Source organism: Pseudorca crassidens, unplaced genomic scaffold, assembly GCF_039906515.1.
Source record: "Pseudorca crassidens isolate mPseCra1 unplaced genomic scaffold, mPseCra1.hap1 Scaffold_64, whole genome shotgun sequence".
Classification (NCBI taxonomy): Eukaryota; Metazoa; Chordata; class Mammalia; order Artiodactyla; family Delphinidae; genus Pseudorca; species Pseudorca crassidens.
The window spans coordinates 2,003,642-2,020,442 of NW_027136316.1; the positions used below are offsets into that span (position 1 = coordinate 2,003,642).

Below are 16,801 nucleotides of genomic sequence, written 5' to 3' on the forward strand. Positions count from 1 at the left end.
CCCGCTCCTCCGCGCTCACGGGAAGCGGCAGTCATGGGAGCACCCCGGGCGGTACAGCGGATCCTCGGCCCGGCAGAGGGCTTCCCGCCGGCCGGGCTCAGCCCCGCGGGGCAGGAACCGCACCCGCTTCTCTCCCTCGGCGCACAGAACAGCCCGGTGTCTCTGCCGCCGCCACGGGAAATTGGGGTCGGAGGACAGAGAGAAGGGGCGCGATCCCAGCATATCCTCTGGCACCTGGAGGCTGCCTCATCCTCCGCAGACAGGGGCATTTCCCTGAACTTGGCGGCGGGGCCCAGGGCCTCAGAAGCGCCGGTGCCCTGGCCCCTCCCCAAGCAGAGGAAATGGTGCTCATTTTGAAATGTATAGAAATTCCAAATTACTCTGTTGTGTAACAAGAAGTAACATAGTGTTGTAGATCAGTTATATTTCAACAGTCAACCAACAAGCAAAGAAACTCATCCAATAACAGTCCGATTTGTGGTCCACAGAGGCAGGGCGTGGGAAGGGGTGGGACTGGATGAAGGTGGCCCAAACTGCAAGCATCAACTAGTAAGAGATACCAGGGATGCAAGGTAGCACATGATAAAGATAATTAACACTTGTGTCTCCTATACATAGAAGTGGTTCAGAGAATTAATTATAAAGGTTCCCATCACAAGAAAAACACATTTTTCTATTTCTCTAATTTTGTGTCTATATGAGATGATGAAAGTTCCCTAAATTTAGTGTGATAATCATTTCATAACATATGTAAGTCAAATCATTATACACTGTAAAGTTACACGGTGCTCTATGTCAGTTATACCTCAGTAAAACTGGAAGAAGATAAATGAATAAATAAAATGGTGCCCCATTGAATCTCGATTAAAATGGATGCTAAATGGAATTTTAGTGGGCATGTGCAGCAGTTTTTGTATTCTCATAAAAACCATTATTGATTTTCAAAAGTGTATTTTGTAATTGAACAGTTAATTTAAAAATACTTACTTCATAATATTTTGAACAATTATCTTGGCTGTTAGAAAGGGAAATCTATCTTTATTCTTCCCAAATCTTGCAGAATAGCTTTTCAAAAGTTCAGAATTTTGTAAAATAGTTTTTAAAAACCCAGTCTTTTTGACAATTTTTGGCCTTCCAAAGTTCTATAATGATACTGTTATAAATCTCAATTTTATTTTATAAAGTGGCAACTTTTCTTTGTAAATTAGGAGGAAACATTTTGTAGTTACACAATTTGTAAACCCTTATGTATGTTTGATTTTCAATATCAGAAATTTTATATTGCAGTGTATTTGAATTGACTGCGTTAGAATGTAGAGTTCTACGAAGATAAGAACATTGTATTATTTACATTTTAGTCCTCATAACAAGCCAAGTTCTGAAATCCTGGAAGCTTTCAGTAAATATTCATTAATAATTGAAAATTTGATAAATTAGTGACTAAGGTATCTTGGATACTCTCTCTCCTGATGACACATTTATACCATTGATTCCAGACTCACATTTTCTCTTTAGGATCAGATGGATGCTATATGCTCTCTCCCTTGCTTGCACGTTTGTGTGTGTGCGTGTGCATGTACACAGACAGGAGCACAGACACACAAATGTTGCAGGCAACATCCCATGCTTTATAGCCCCCTACAATACCATGTTTTCACCCATTAGACATCCGTGGACTTTAGGGTTATAATGAATGTTTTTAGGCCAACAAAGTAAAAGCAATTTATCTGAAGAGGAGCCAGACCTTATCAGGCAGGCCCTACCCTCTCCAAATCTGAAAATGGAACTCTCCATGTCTGCAATGATTTTTTTTTAATCTTACCTTATTTTATTTATTGGGGGTATAGTTGTTTTACAATGTTGTGTTTCTGGAATGATCTTCCACCTTCTTGGTCCTGACATATCTATCTGTTCTTTGTGGGGGGAAAAACATTTTGGCTAAGAAATTCTGTTGCAGGAATAAACCCCTGCCTGACTGATTTCTTGGAATTTTCATGGCCGGGTCCAAAAATTCTCCAGGACTAGGAATCTTGTGAAAAAATTAAGTTTATTTGTAATTCAATTTTAAGTCATGAGAGGCACATTGAGTGAAAATATAAAAGGAATAGAATAAATGAAGCACCAGATTTTACAGTGTTTTGAGACAGAGGGCTTCTCACCTTGTGAGTTCATCAGTGTGAATAAAAGTTAAGGCTCTGCTGAAGTGTGTCCCACATTTATCACATTAAGGGTTCTCTCCAGTGTGAGTTTCTGGTGTATTTAAATGTGAGGCTGCAGCTAAACTATCTTCCACGTTTATAACATATATAAGGGTTCACTTCAGGGTGAGTTTTCTCATGACATCTAAGGTTACAGCATTGACTACAAGCCTTCCCACATTGATGAGACCTGCATGGTTTCACTCCAGTCTAAATTATCTTATGTTAATTCAAAGATGAATAAAGGCTGAAGGCTCTTCCAAATTGATTGCAAGCATAGGGTTTCTGTCCTGTGAGAGGTCACTCATGTGGCGTGATAGTTGAGTTCTATGTGAAATCTCCTCATATTTGTTACATTCAGTGGGCTCTTCTCCAGTGTGAAGTCCCTACTATTGATAAGGAAAGGAAAGACTATTAAAAGTTTGCTCACATAAAATTCATTTCTATACTTCTCTACACATGAATTCTAGGCTGCTCCCTCAGTGATGGTCTCCACTAACTACCTACCCCCACACACCATGTTACTTATATTCACATAGAGTCTCACTTTGCTGAATTCATATAGATTTTTCTAACTTGTAGCCTCTCACTACCATCGTTTTCTGATTAAGTTTTCGGTCTTCTTTATTTTTCAAACACTATATACATGAACTACATTTAAGCAACTGCCCTTTTGAAACTCAAGGTACAGTTTGTTTTGGGGGAAAATGGTTCCAAATGAAAACTATTCAAAGGCCTCTGCCGGGCCAGCCTTTAAGTCCCCTTTCAGTCAGATGGTTGGGCTGAATACCTCTTACCCTAAGATCATATCTCTTATGTGGACAGCGGGGTTTATTCCTGTAAACTTACTATTGACCTTCAGATAAATGGCTTCTTCCTGAAGCTACTGTCTGTGAACATGTTTAAAATGTTGATCTTTAACACAGAGAAAAGGTATGAAATGGAGCAATATATAAGAAATTGGAAACATATTATAGGATATTGACAATTAGAATATATCTTGAAGGGTAAAACAAACGAAAAATAAAATGGCTGGGATGTTGGTGAGATAAGGATGAGGAAAAGCACCGGAAAGGAGGGACTGAAACAATGGGTGCTGCATTGACGTTTAGCACCAGTAGCCACAGAGCCATCCTTTCCTCTAAGGCCAAGGAATATACGGAAGGTTAGATTAATAAGATTGATACGTTCACAGAATTGTGACACCATCGGAGGGATTTTTCTACATTGACTTCAACAAGATTTCAGAGACATTTCATTCAAAGAAACCTGCAATTGACATTACCCCAGGTCTGGATGAAGTTCACAATCACATGTCTTCAAAGTCACTGATTCCTAAAAACATGCAGGACATTCTGGTTCAGGCTGCCCCATTTACCCAAATGTCCAGAGGTGATGGTCGAGGGTGACAGTAATGAGAAAAGGCAGTTGTGTGTATCAAAAGCACAAACCTGTTTGACGTCAAGTCCAATGTTCCTCTGGGCTGACTTGGCGTATGCCTTTCAGGTGCATCACAGAGATGGGCACACTCTGAATACAGAGTGACTTTCATGGTAAAGGAGCATCACATGAGGGGTGGTGTGAAATAACCTGCACAGTCCACAACAGAATGTTAATTCTGAGCTGACTGGCAATTAAAAAATGTGTACCTGGGAATTCATAAATATCCCTGTTCCCCACTACTTTCAGTTAAATCTACAGACTTAGCACAAGACAGGCAATATACATGTTCCGCCACTTATCAGCAGTGACTACAGGCAAAGTATTCCCCAATACAAACCTCACTGTTCTCATGTGGAAAATACCTTAATAACCTCTCAAGAGAGTTGAGTGATTAAATGAGCTGACATGACATGTTTGAACATAACAAAACTCAATAAATAAAAGCTACAGGTGAATTAGTCATTAAAAAGTCAGAGAGCCTTGATGCCATGTCCACCATTTTGTGTGAGTGAACAGACTGTGTATACAACTTGGGGTCCGCAGTTGCTGCCTACCTAACCTCGACACAGACCATGCATTCATCACCAGATAGGAGGACAGATGGGCTCAGCTTCACAAGCCAGCGGTCCCGGGGCTGCCAAACTGTAAGATGATCCCCAACTGACCTTTCCTGTGGGTTGAGGTCCCTCTTTCCCTCCTCGTTTCCTGGGACCTCATCGCTTTGACTATCATTGTCTCTCCTGTAGCTTCCTCCTGTCTTCCCTGCTCTGAGACTAATCGGAGACTCTCGATGGTCCAGGGCTCTCCAGGGCTTCACATATCGTCACGATTTCCTAAGTGTTCCTCTACCTACTATATCCTACTCAATGCACCAATTAAGGAAAAAATGCTTTCTGTAAAGTGATTCCAGTTTCTGAACAAAGGTTACCTAAACAGGGGGAAAATGGCTAGTTTGGAACAAGAATGAATGGAAGTATTTTGTTTTGACTTTTTAGAGTTTTCAAAATAGTCAATTGTATTCTGAGAAAACAGATTAAAAATTGGAGAAACAAAGGGAAAAAAAAGCAAATTGGCCCCACCCTCCCCTCTGGGCCAGTCCTGCTGAAGGTCTTCTTCTTTTTCTCCTGCCCCTCAGCCCTGCACAGCCCTCTAGCCAACACCTCTGACCCTGGACGTATTGAACTCACCCGTCCACACACCTCCTCCTCTGCCAAACTTTGAACTTCTGTTCTTGCTAATCCCTCAACTTGTGCCCATCACATGACAGAGCTCACTGCACCGCAGACTCCCTTATGGAGTGAGTCACACCCCCGTCAAGTCCATGGTTGAGGGGAGAGAAATACAACCTCTCATGTGCCCACTTTACCATCATATGAAGGCTGCAGCCTTCATGGAGTCTGCAGCACCTCGGTGTAAATGTTGCAAAAGAGACGGTTGCTGTATTAGCTCTTGCCCTACTCCACGATCCTCACAGAGATGCCAGACGACAGGACTAGTGCTCAGAGCCTTCACTTCCACCAGGATACACTTAGAGCACTCAGTCCAAGTGGTGACACCTTTCTATCCACCGGAAACAAAGTTACCACTTCAGGAGAAAGAGCAAGTCCCCACTCACCTGGGGACACATTGCCAAGAACTCAGCTGCTAGTGTTCTCTCTCAGAGACACTGTTTACTCTGAGCAGGCAAATCCAAGGAAAGGGAAGAAAGCCATGAGAATTGAACCCTATCTAGAGTTTTCAGACCTAAGAGTCATGAACCCATAAATCTTTACCTGGGAGTGAACAACCACCCCACCTGCAAATGTGAACTGGTCTATGAGAAAAGAGGAGTAATCTTGTTTCCCACGGTCAAACTAAGAAGGCTTTGGCTACTGCTTCTCATAAGGGAAATATTAGTTTCCCAAATTTATTTATTAGGAAATAAAAATCAAAGAGTTTTTAAAGGTAATTAACCCATGATATTCCAAGTTATTAGTCAGTTTCCTCCCTCGCTCCAAATGCTAGGAGAACCTCCAGTGCACTGACCCCACTCTCCTAACATGTGTGCCAACCGTCTTCATTTTTATTCCAAATTAATCAAATCAAGTAATTTCAACATATAGTTATGAAGACCAACAATTTCCATATTCCTCTTTCCATATTCCTTCCAAATTCATCACATTTGCTGGTCAAGATTCCAATCTTGGAGGGCTCCAAGTACCTGCTTCTTCCATGACTGAATCTAACTAGGATATTAAATCTGGTGGGGTTTGCAAATCTCCCAACATCTTTCAAATATCCCTGGACATTGTACTATATCTAGATGATTCAGTCTTATTCTATGCCTCACAAATATTTCAGACCTTCTCCATATCTTTTGATTTTTAATCATTCTCAGTACTTTTGCCACTTTCCACAAAAGGGACCACCTTCTACTAGACAGATTAATCAGATAATTTGAGGAAATTCTTCAGCTCACTGTCACAAAATCTACAAATATTCCTCACGGTTTATTCCCAAGCCCATAGTAAGAATTGAAGAATCATCTCTTCCTTGGCCAAGCCCAATTTCTCCAATTGTATTCTTTTCTCTCCTGCCTCCCTGGAAACTTCATGTAATTGATTATAATTTAATTATTATTTACCTTGGTATTAAAATACAGATGCTATAAAACCCTAAAAATATCTTCCTTGAATGTTTCATAAAATCAAACAACACCAGTCCTTATATAAAGCCACACAAAACCCACAACCTGATGGGCTGTTTGTAGGTTAAACATATTTATATAAAGACTAATCCTCCAGCTGCAATTCTCTTCCCAGAACTGGCCACAATTCACAAAACAGTGAGACCTCCGGCCAAGGCATCAAGACTGCTTTCGGAGGTTTTTAGAATATTAGCAAATTAAAGGAATCTCTTATACTTTCCTTACATGTATCTAAGTGGTTAATGTGTTGAGAGGAAAAGTTTTTGTTAGGGAAGTTTTTCCTTGATTAGATTTATCCTGATTGGCATCCAGATTAAAGGAGTTCTTTATGATTATACCGTATATGACGTTATCAGATCTATTAACAGGAGCCCACAGACAATTCTCTGCCTGATTCTATAGAAAGAGACTAAAACTTTGAACTCAGGTGTGTGGTAGTTGCATACTTAAGTAAAGACACAAACACACTTTTCCCACACATTTTGTTTCTGGTGATTACTAAATAAAATTTTCCCCAGGAGGAATCAAAGTCATTTATTATTCAAAGAATTATTAATTTAAAGATACTTATTTAATTTGATTAAAGAACATTGGTCACAGGCCATCTGAGAGTAGATTAGCTTACTGTGTACATGGAATTTCTGTGCATTTACAATCCTTATGTAATAGTCAAGAGAAACTTGCTTTATGACTCTACGGTTTACTTTTCTGCAATTTGTCCAGAGAGGAAAACAGGAAAAAAAGAAAAGAAAAGAAAATGTTGAGTAGAGATATCATGAAATATTACGGGTGTTGCCTGTAGGTTCTATTCAAGACAACAGAGAGAGGAGAGTTACTCAGCTAGTAATTTAAAGAAGGAATCTCTGAGGCACTGACATTTAACCTGAAAGTGAAGCGGTATAAGTGTAGCTGGAACTATGTATGTGTATATCAGGGAGGAGATGAACAGAGACGAGAGTGCTCATTGTAGAGATAAAATCGATGCTTGGTTCTGTTTGTGTGGTTCTGGGACGTTATGTCGATGACTGAGCCCCAAATAATTAGTGGAGCTGCTATCTGAAACTGCAGACGAGAGGAGTAGTAGTTTTTATTTGGGGAGGAAGTTCCTGGCTTCTGTCTGATATACATTTCATTGTAGGTGTCTGCTTCCCATGCAGTTATGGATGAGACCTCAGAAATGAAATCTAGCATTCGTTTTTACGCATTATTATCATAGTGGTAACAGGAGAAGACTGAATAATTATAACAGTTTTCGAAGATGGTGTATATAGTAAAAAGAGAGAAGAGGGCTACAATGGAGTCTTGAGATGTTGAAATAGTATTGTTTGAGGAGAACTGCGCACAGTACACTGGCAGGAACTGACTAGTTTAAAGGCAGTGGGGAGTTTGTGATGTCAGAGGACCTTGGAAATATAAATTTCCTGACGGAGGTCATAGTCCAATTCTGCTTGGGTCCAAGTAAAATACGAGAAACATTCATTGGATTTAATCACGGAGAGATAACTATAATGTTATAAAGGTTTATGTATACTCAAGTCAACAGTAACAGGGAGATCACCCCTAGTAAATCAAACTGTGGGAGGGGCGCCCAGAGATTGTCACTAATCCTGCACTGCTCTTTCAGTTTACTTTGGAAGGAGGAAATTCATTGGGCAGGAACTAGAGATAAATTGGTTCAGAGATTTTGTTTCAAGAATGAAGAAACTGAAAAAGATGAAAGGGAATGGACTGGGAAGAGATGGGTGTTCGTTGGTAGAAGAGCTTCAGTTTACAATTAATAATAAAACATCCTCCAGAGAGCAGGAGAGAAGGGGATACATTTGAGAAAAATGGGCTTATCCAGGCGTAGAAATGACTTTCAGTTTAAACAGGAGCGGCATCGCCAATGGGTGAAGATGCAGGAATACGAGTGGACTTCATGACAGAGAGCTGACACATTTCTTCGAATATTCTACTTCATCTGCATGGTAGGAGGTGAGCACACTGTTGAAAGTGAGGGAAGGTGAGAATTTCAGGGATTCAAAGAAACAAGGGGAACATTCGAAGTGTGTGCAAAGCATGGGAGAATGGTTTATGATCACGTCCTGGTAGGATGCAGATATTTATAAAACGCATTGGGAGATACGTATGATAGATGCAGCCATAGGAAGAGGAGTTTTTTGTCATCTCTCATTGGGGTCTTGATCATCAGCTGTGCTGAGAGGTCAGAGGGACCTGAGAATTGTTCCATAAAACTCAGGAGACATGGGAATGATCGGGAGGCTGGGTCAATGCACTGGAGGATTCCTGTGTTTGGAGACCCTAAGCACGGTAGTCATTGTGTGAACAGACTGGAGGGGAAGTGTTATGATAACAGGGAGGATTCCAGCCACTGATTTGATAGGTGACATATCCAGGTGAAACTTGAATCTGGGATCCACACCTCAACACCAGCATATTTAGGAATTTGAGATTCAGAAACAGCCTGAGTTACGTTTGAATTCTAGCTCTGTCATTTTCTAGCTGCATGATCTTCTCACATAAGCAAAATTTCAGAACCTAGCTTATGTTACTTGTTAAAAGGTAACTAATCTATAAGTAACAGGGTTGTACTAAAGATAAATAAGCAAACGTAGGTAAATCTCAATCACAGGGTCTCAAAAGGAATGTTTTCTCTTTTCAGGATCTCAGGATCAAAGGGCTGTGATCCACCCCTCTTCCTGACACATTATCAGTATTTGTCTATGCAGTAGTTAATGATTAACATTGACTTGGGTAGCACTTGACAGTTGACACATACTTTCCTATAGAAAAATTATGAAGTGAAGAATGTTTCTCCCCATGACATTTAGTAGGACAGAACTCCACCTACTCTTTCACTAATGTATCTGAAGGTGTCGACTAAATTTCACCCCAAATTAAACTTCACTCTATATTTGATGAGCGTGTCTGCCCTGTGTGGATTGTGGTACCCAGCAGTTGGCTTATGATGTACGTACTCCTGCTGCTTTCCTGTGCAAGGGGTTTTTAGCCCTGATTTGTGTGACAAGACCTTCCAACAAGACATGAGTCCCTGGATTGTTTTCCCCACCATGAAGTAGATCCAAAGTGGCCTGGCCACATGGTCCAAGGCCATGGAGGGCAGCAATAGGGTTGAGGCCCTCATGTTGCTTGATTCCCACATGGGGAGGAACCAAGGTGACTGAGGGCAAGGGCATCCGGGGTGTGGGGAGAGGGCACAGCAGGGAGGGTGGGGCCTCTGAAGCACTGGGGCGGGTGTTGGAGAAAAAATCCTGGTGCGTTTGATCAAGAATTATTTCATGAAACATTTGAGAGTGGTGTTCTTTCTGTGGAGTCAACATTCCCCAACTGATCATTGTGCGGGTTTCCTGCAGTTTGGTGTAACTCCTAGGAAATGAACATTAATGAAATAACTCTGAAAAAGTAGCTCTAATAGAAGTACAACACCCAAGGATTTTCATGTTTTATGTGTAAATGAAAATATTACTGTCTTGATTATGTGCAGTAGCCTACACTGCCTTATTGTTGACGCTGGAGAGAGGGGGGTTCACCATATCTACACATGCTCAGGGGTTAGGTGGTAGAGCTCATTCCCAGGTGAGTGGCTGGGGATTCATGCCTGGAATGCCTAACAATGCTTTAAATGCCTGGATTCTCTTGGTTGCTTTCCCTTTCCTCATCTTTACCTGCTCAGTTTTTCATCTGACCCTGCATAAGTATGCAGAGGCGGACAAGTGTTGGCTGAGTTCCTTACAATGAAACAACATGTGAGAAGAGACTTATTTTTATTCTTGAATTGGTCCCTCTTTTGCCAAATGGTCAGGTTTCTCCTTTTGGCCTGGATCTTCTAAGTACACCCATGAAATACTAATGCCAGTTATGTTCACCACCCTGTTAGGGAGACTGATGTGGAAATAATCTCCTTCCGGCATTCACACCCACTTGTTCCAGACTCCATTAGTGCTGTGACTTCACAGAACACATGGGAGAGATTTTCACTAAAAACAATAAATACAGCCCTTAGCCTCAGTAAAGAAAAATTCCCTAATTACCATGTGAATGACTACAACAGCCTTAGGTGTATGATGAACACAGGTGATAGTAATGAGAGAAACAAGTTTGCAGACCCGGGGTGGTGGTGGGGGGGTGGGGGGTGGAGCAGATGTGAAAGGTGCTGGGGTGGAGGTGGATGCTGGACAATAAAGAGTAATGAGGAATTATTTACTATTTCTAATTTTTAAAATATTAAACTTTTTATAGACTATATTTGAACATTTTTAAGTCTACAAAAGATGATAAATAAAATTTCCTTCCTTCACAATAACTCAATTATCCTATGTGTACTTTTCTTTTTAAAGAGTTTCCTATTTATTTATTTATTTATTATTTTTGGCTGTGTTGGGTCTTTGTTGCTGAGCACGGGCTTTCTCTACTTGCTGCGAGTAGGGGCTACTCTTCGTTGAGGGGCACAGATTCCTCATTGCCATGTCTTCTCTTATTGCTGAGCACGGGCTCCAGGCGCGCATGCTCAGTAGTTGTGGCTCACGGGCTTGGCCGTTCCGCGGCACGTGGGATCCTCCCAGACCAGAGATCAAACCCATGTTTCCTGCATTGGCAGGTGGACTCTCAACCACTGCGCCACCAGGGAAGTCCCTCCCTATGTGTTCTTCACCTTTGTTCAAACTTGAAAATTGAATGTAACATATGCAGATTATTCTTTTCTTAATTGTAACTGTGTATTGAGGAGAAAGTGTATGATAGAATGAAATGTAAGGCACTGGACAGGAAATGACAGATTAGGGAGCTCGAAGCCCTCACTCCCCGCCAGTAACATCAATACAGCCACCAGGGTTTGTCAGCACAGGGGACCCAAGGAGTGGCAACAATGATCTCTTTTCTGCTCCCACCACTCTCAGACCTGGCAGGAGTATGGATTACCTGCCGATATGTGTGTGTGCGTTTCTTTTTTCTTGGTGCCACAGCTGGACTTGCTGATTCAGCCTGCGTGTTTTTAGAAAGCAATGGCCATGTTGCGCTACCAATACAGTGGCCCCTCCGTCGCTCTTGTGTCTTTGGGAGTTGAGTGCACACAAAATTTGTATGATGGATCCAGACGCGAACTTCCAGTTGTCCTCTTGGCTCATACCTGCTATGTCAGGGGAATGTTCTTCCCTTGGGAAATCAGCTCAAAGCTTTTGGACAGAAAGGTTGCACAGGTGTAGGTTGGGGCCAGCAACCCTCGGCATGGACGACTGGGCAAACCAAGTGAATTGCTAAGGGTTCCTGATATGAAGAAACAGGCTGAGAACATAGGGAGGCCAGGCCTGCAGAGTGAAAGTTCTTCTTGCCTGTAGGTAGCTCTGGGTGTGGGTGGAGGAGAGACATTGAGGGGCTGAGATGCCAGCTGCCTGTCCCAGGACTGCAGAAGGAGGGGGCAGAAAAGCAGGAAGTGTGGCTCATGTTTGTTTCTGACACACTCATCCTTCTGGTTCTTGAGTCCAGGCTGTAAGGAGGAATTTACTCGTTTTGCAAAGTTGCTTTACCTATTCCAATCCTCTACTTTTCGATTTACTCTTTTCAAAAGATATATATAAACTCGCTCTTTTCATTAAACAGCTTGTCATCAACATTTTTTCCAAGTCAATACCTATACATCCAGCTCATTTAAAAAAAAATCAATAAACCAAAGCACAAAGTGATATTACTGTATTGTCTGAGTGTACTTGAAATTTACTTACCTGGTCCCTCTCATTGGCTGTTTTCTAAATGTTCTGTTCTTAAGTAATACTGATATCAATATTCTTAGTACACATGTATTTGCACAAATGTTCCCACCTACCCACTTCTTGTCATTTGACTTTGCTTGTGGAATATGTAAAGATCAATTAGGCGGTCAAGTTATCAATCGTTTCCTTTATGGCTTCTGGGCCCTGCTTTTGATGTTTTAGTAACATCTCCACTCTGCAATTACAGAATAAAATGTCGTCCGTGTTTTCTATTGGTACGTTCATGGTTTCAGCTTACAGTTCACGCGGTCCATCCCCCTGCAGAATTTTCCTTGTTTACAGCGGCCGGCGGCCCAGGAATAGCGTGAAGAGCGCGTCTCCTTCGCGGCAGCCTCCCGGCACCATCCTCCCAGCTCCTCGTCTCCCGTCTGCTGCCGGGGTCGCGCCGTGTCGTGCCGAGCCGGGCGCTAGCTCCGAGGCGGACTCCCCGAGACGAGCTCGGGCTTTTGGGCGGCCGGCACTGCACCCTCGCCTTTCGGCGATCGGGATCCGGCCCGGGGACGTTCGAGCCGGTGGTCGGGCGCCACCTGGCGGCCGCTTTTATATCGTCCCTTGTCTCCGGAGCTTCGGCGATCTTCGCGAGAGCTGACATTCGGACGCCGGGCGCGAGGCAGCGTTCCGGGAGCCCGGCTATACGTGTGGCGACTGTCCCGGTGGTCCCGGGGCATGGGCTCCTCCTGCGTTCGCTGGAGATTGGGTGTGTAGGTTTACGAGGATGTGAGCCTTGCCTCGCTCCCTAGTGTGGTGTGAGGGCTGCCTGGCTTGGTCGACCAGCAACCGCCCGTGCCCCTCTGGCCACGGGAACTGAGCGGACTCGACCCTACCTGGGCCGCCCGCCGCGTTGTGTAGGGAAAGGTTCTTGCGAGCCCTCCGGAGCGCCTGAGGCTCGATGGTCCGTCCTTCTGAGTCACTTTAGGAGCGTTCATTTTCTACCACATCGGTCCACCAGCGTCCCACTCCGGACGTCGGGAACGCACCGGGCACGGGCGTTGAGGCCGTTGGAGGGCCCGATGTGCTTGTTGGCTGTCGCGCTTGGGTCCCGGTCTCCGGGGCATGGGCGCATGCTGCTCTCGCGGGATTTGGACGGGCAGACATGTGTAGTGTGAGGCCGGCGCTGCGCTCCCTAGAAGTCGTTGAATGGTGGGTCTGCTCGTTTCGACCGGCACTCCCTTGTGTCTCTTGCGCGTGAAACGCCCACATTGAAGCATGTGGTCAAGAGAGGGTATCCATCCACGAAGTCGTCCGTGTGGCCCGTTGGTCGTACTTCCGCTTTCCAAGTGTCGCCTGAGAGTGATTCAAAGTCTCCTACGGACGTGGACGCCGACAAGTTTCCGCCGGCCTTCTCTCTTGATCCCTTTCGCCCTTATTCCCAAATATGTTTTTCTCCGCAGTGCGTAGGCCCCGAATGGCGTAACGAGGAGGCACTGGAAGTGCGACCCTGGCCTTCACGTCCTCCTTCCCACGGGACCGCCACGCCCCATCCAATAGGACGCCCGGTGCTGCTTCTTGGCCGCCTTGGGAAAACAGTGCGTCCCGGTCCCGTCGCCGTGGTGGAGCTCCTCCCCTGCGGTTACTTTCTCCGAAATCCGCGAGAAGCGGTCATGGGGCTCCGCAGACGGTGTTCCCCTGCAGGCCGAGCTGCGTCTACGGGGGAGCGCCCGGCGTCCCCACTTCTGCTGGCCTCGTCGGCGAAGCGATTGTGTGGACCAGGTTCTCTCACCACAGGTGAAAACAAGGACAGTCGCAGGCGAGAGAGGAGGGCGCTACAGGCGCAGCCACGGTTCCGCCTGTGGCTTGGTGGTTGGAGAAGCCTAACAAATGGGGAAATGGGGAGGAGCTTGGGGCGTCTGGTGATGGTCGTGAAGAGGCACGAGGCGATGCGCGGTCCTGGGTGGGCGCGGTTGTCAGAGGCTCCTCGTGAGAATCTCGTACCGGAATGGCCTCTGAACGCGCGTGTGGACGAGGAGACAACCCGGGGAGAGAAATGGGACCTGTGGTGGGCCAGAGGGGATGAGTTCGGATGGGTGGAGGCGCACCTTCTCTTCCGTGCCATCCAGATGTATCCCGGTGGTTTTTCCTCCATTTGGTTGTTACCTGGCGTCCGCTGCTGCAAGGACGACTAGATGACCATACAGCATTGTCCTGGCAAGAAACAATTTCAGTGACTTGAGAATTTGTTTTGAGATCCACTAGTGTAGACACTGGTGAAGTGAGAAATTCTGAGATCTACAGAACCGAAAATTACTATTGTCGTTACTCAACTGTATTGTAATTACCATTGTTTGTAATTAGTGATAAAACTGAGTAAAGTTGAGTCACACAGTAGCTGATTAATTGAAGATGATCAAAGAGGGGTTTTCAGTATTTCGAAGTCCTGCTCAATGGGCAGAGGGCAAGGTGGAGACAGCAGGTATGTGCCAGGTAAGGCTGTGACGGGTGTGAGAATAAAGAGAGGTGCTGAGCAGATTATGGAGGGTTTCTGAATGGTACAAGAGGCTGGAAAGCATTCTTAAAGATATGTGGGGGGGCAGATCTGATAAGTTGCAGTTTACAGAAAGAGAAAGGCTCATTGCTAGTCTCCACAGAAGGATTCAGCAACAGAGTATCTTATCAAATGCTCTCAGTTAAAAACCCTCCAGGTAATAAATCCTTTAGAAACATACCCTGCACATTTGCTAGCAGCAGAATTATGCATTGCTGCATTGTTTGTAATATAAATGGATTATTGAATATCAGCGTGCATCCCAACGTGGATTGGCAAAGTGCATTATAGTACGTCATCCATTCAGTGCACTGTCATGCAGGAAACGATGTCTTGATAGAGGATAATTTGCAAGATACTGTCAAATGAATAAAAGCAAGATATAACAGCACCGTGCCTAGTATTCTATTTGTGTTTTTAATTAGGGTGCCAAGGAGAAATGTATATTCATATTTGCTTGTATGCACATAAAGACACTCTGGAAGTTTGTTGTGGGAAACCAGATACACGGCTACCAGTGGAGGGCAGGGGCTCCTGGGCAAAGAGGGGGAGGCGGTGTGGGGCACAATGTAATGCAATTTTCAGGACCTTCAACCATGTACATGTACTACAACCTCTCTAGAAATCCAAGAAATTGAATTTTTTAAACCTCCAAGGATTAAAATGCATTTACTATTTCTACCAACTGAGTACATGTCAAGTTTGTTTCACCATGGAGCTATGCCTTCTCTAAAATGTCTACTCAAGTCTTCCATGGTGATTTTGACTATTTTCCCTTACTTTGGTAGCAGACAAAGAAAACCAGGGGAATCAACGGATGTGTAGTTCATCAGCCCCTGCAGTGGCTCCCTGGCGTTTTTCTTTCAAATACTTTATACACTGTGTTTTCTGGTGCTATTTTCATAAGTTTTATTTGCAAGAAAGAGGATAGAGGATAAATAAGCTGTATTAGGGTTTTGCTAGTGTTGCCAGAAGAAGATAGTGCAAACTGGGAGGCTTAATTTTCTCACAGCTCTGGAGGCTTTGAGTTCGAGATCAAGGTGTCTACAGGTTCAGTTTCTTCTGAGGCCTCTCTCCCTTGCTCGCAGGTGGCTGCATTCTTGCTGCATCCTCAGATGGACTTAACTCTATAAGCTGAGTGTGCATGGCTGTGTCCTAATCTTCTCATAGGGGGCACAGCTCTGGGTTAGGGCTCACCATTGTGACCCATTTTAACTTCATCATCTCTCCTAAGGCCCTATCCCAAATACAGTCACATTCTGAGGTACAAGGGTCTGGACTTCAATATGTGAACTTGCAAGGTTTCCGTTCAGACCTTAAGGGAAGCTGCTCCCTGTTGGTTGAAGCAGAAATCTCAGAGGAGAGAGGAGTCTTCCCACACGGTCTAGAACTTCTTGACACAGCCAAGTCATGACCCGTAAGCCTGATTCCGTGGTTTTGCATGTCTCTGTGACAGAGAGTTTAGGTCAGGGTATGACTAAGGAATTATGTCCTCAGTACATTGTCACTAAATATTTCTGCCTTTTGGAGGCCAGGTGTTCACAAAAGTAAAGAAGTTATGTTTTGCTCAGCAAGTTCTTGGCCTTGGAAGTACACAACGCACTGAGGAATCAGCCTAAGTGTCTCCCATATCCTGATCAGGCCATGGACACAGGAGCGGGAGACAGCCATTAGAGGCCACAGCCTCGTTGGGAAGCAGGTGCATCACCAGTTTAGCTCAATCAGATCTGTGTTCTAGGTGGTGAGCTTCAGGAGGGCGTCAGTCCTGGGACACTGTGGACACGATGCAGAAAAATTACCTTAAACCCTGAGTCCTACTTAAATAGAAAAACTGTGAGATATTAATTCTTATTGCCTCCACTGAGCTATAAACTTGGTGAAGGTGGTTATGTTATACGTTTCACCTCTTAGTCTCCAGAAAATTCCACATGCTGGAATCCTGGAGACTCTCAATAAATATTTGTTACTTTAATGAGTGGTGTGTGAGAGAGCTACCTGATTTTTCTTGAAGACTCTTGTCCTATGATAATTTACAAAATCCAGAACACTTGGGAGATATGTTCTCCCTTAAGTATCTGATGGATACTGTGGACCCTCCACCTAGTAATGCACAGACACAAACACATTGCTGCAGTCGACCTCAAGTGTTCTATTTCCCTCTTTTCAAGCTCATAGACCAACCCTTTAGCCTTCTATATATATGGGC

The 16,801-nt window shown here is 44.1% G+C and overlaps 1 long non-coding RNA gene across 1 annotated transcript; it reads right to left on the minus strand.

The window, feature by feature from the left end:
* Positions 1-438: 438 nt before the first annotated feature.
* Positions 439-16,312, minus strand: LOC137218245 (uncharacterized). The gene is made up of 3 exons (XR_010940568.1): positions 15,911-16,312; positions 12,066-14,255; positions 439-2,584 (listed from the first exon to the last, which is right to left on the minus strand). It is a non-coding gene; the product is annotated as an uncharacterized lncRNA (long non-coding RNA).
* Positions 16,313-16,801: the final 489 nt, after the last annotated feature.